The sequence below is a fragment of the Galeopterus variegatus genome, unplaced genomic scaffold (genome assembly GCF_000696425.1).
Source record: "Galeopterus variegatus unplaced genomic scaffold, G_variegatus-3.0.2 Scaffold3242, whole genome shotgun sequence".
NCBI classification, from domain to species: domain Eukaryota; kingdom Metazoa; phylum Chordata; class Mammalia; order Dermoptera; family Cynocephalidae; genus Galeopterus; species Galeopterus variegatus.
Window position 1 is genome coordinate 139,171 of NW_007729353.1, and position 603 is coordinate 139,773.

Here is a 603-nt window from a genome sequence, read left to right on the forward strand (position 1 = left end):
ATAGATTTTTATTTTATAAAATGCAAACTGATAAAGAATGACAGCATTTGAAACTTAGAGTTAGCAACCAGAGCTTTAAACTGTGTGTGTGTGTGTGTGTGTGTGTGTGTGTGTGTGTGTGTGTGTTTACAAAAGCACTATAGAATTATGGAATTTTTTAAAAAATCGGAATAAAAGACCTTAGAAATCATAATCTGTCCCCATAACATTACAAATAAAAGGAACCAAGACTAGAAGACTAGAATATGCTAGTGATAGAGTCAAAACCTAAATATGTTGGTTTATGTCAATGTAAAGAAAAAATATCAAAAATAAGAATAGTCTTTTTTTACTTGTATATCCCGAATTTACATATAAGGTTGTATAATTATTCTGGGTCTTTAATATTTGTATCTGAAGTGTTAGGGTCTCAGAATTTTCGAAATTAATGTTAGAACAGTAGGTTCCTCTTAAAAATAAATTAGTAATTATATTTTAAAAATAAAACATATACTTTTGCAGCACAGACACCAATCATTATTCAATTGTTAGTGTATCTATAATCAGATAAAACATAGTTTTTTAGTAGGCAGATAGTGTACATGCTTATTGATGAAGGCTTTG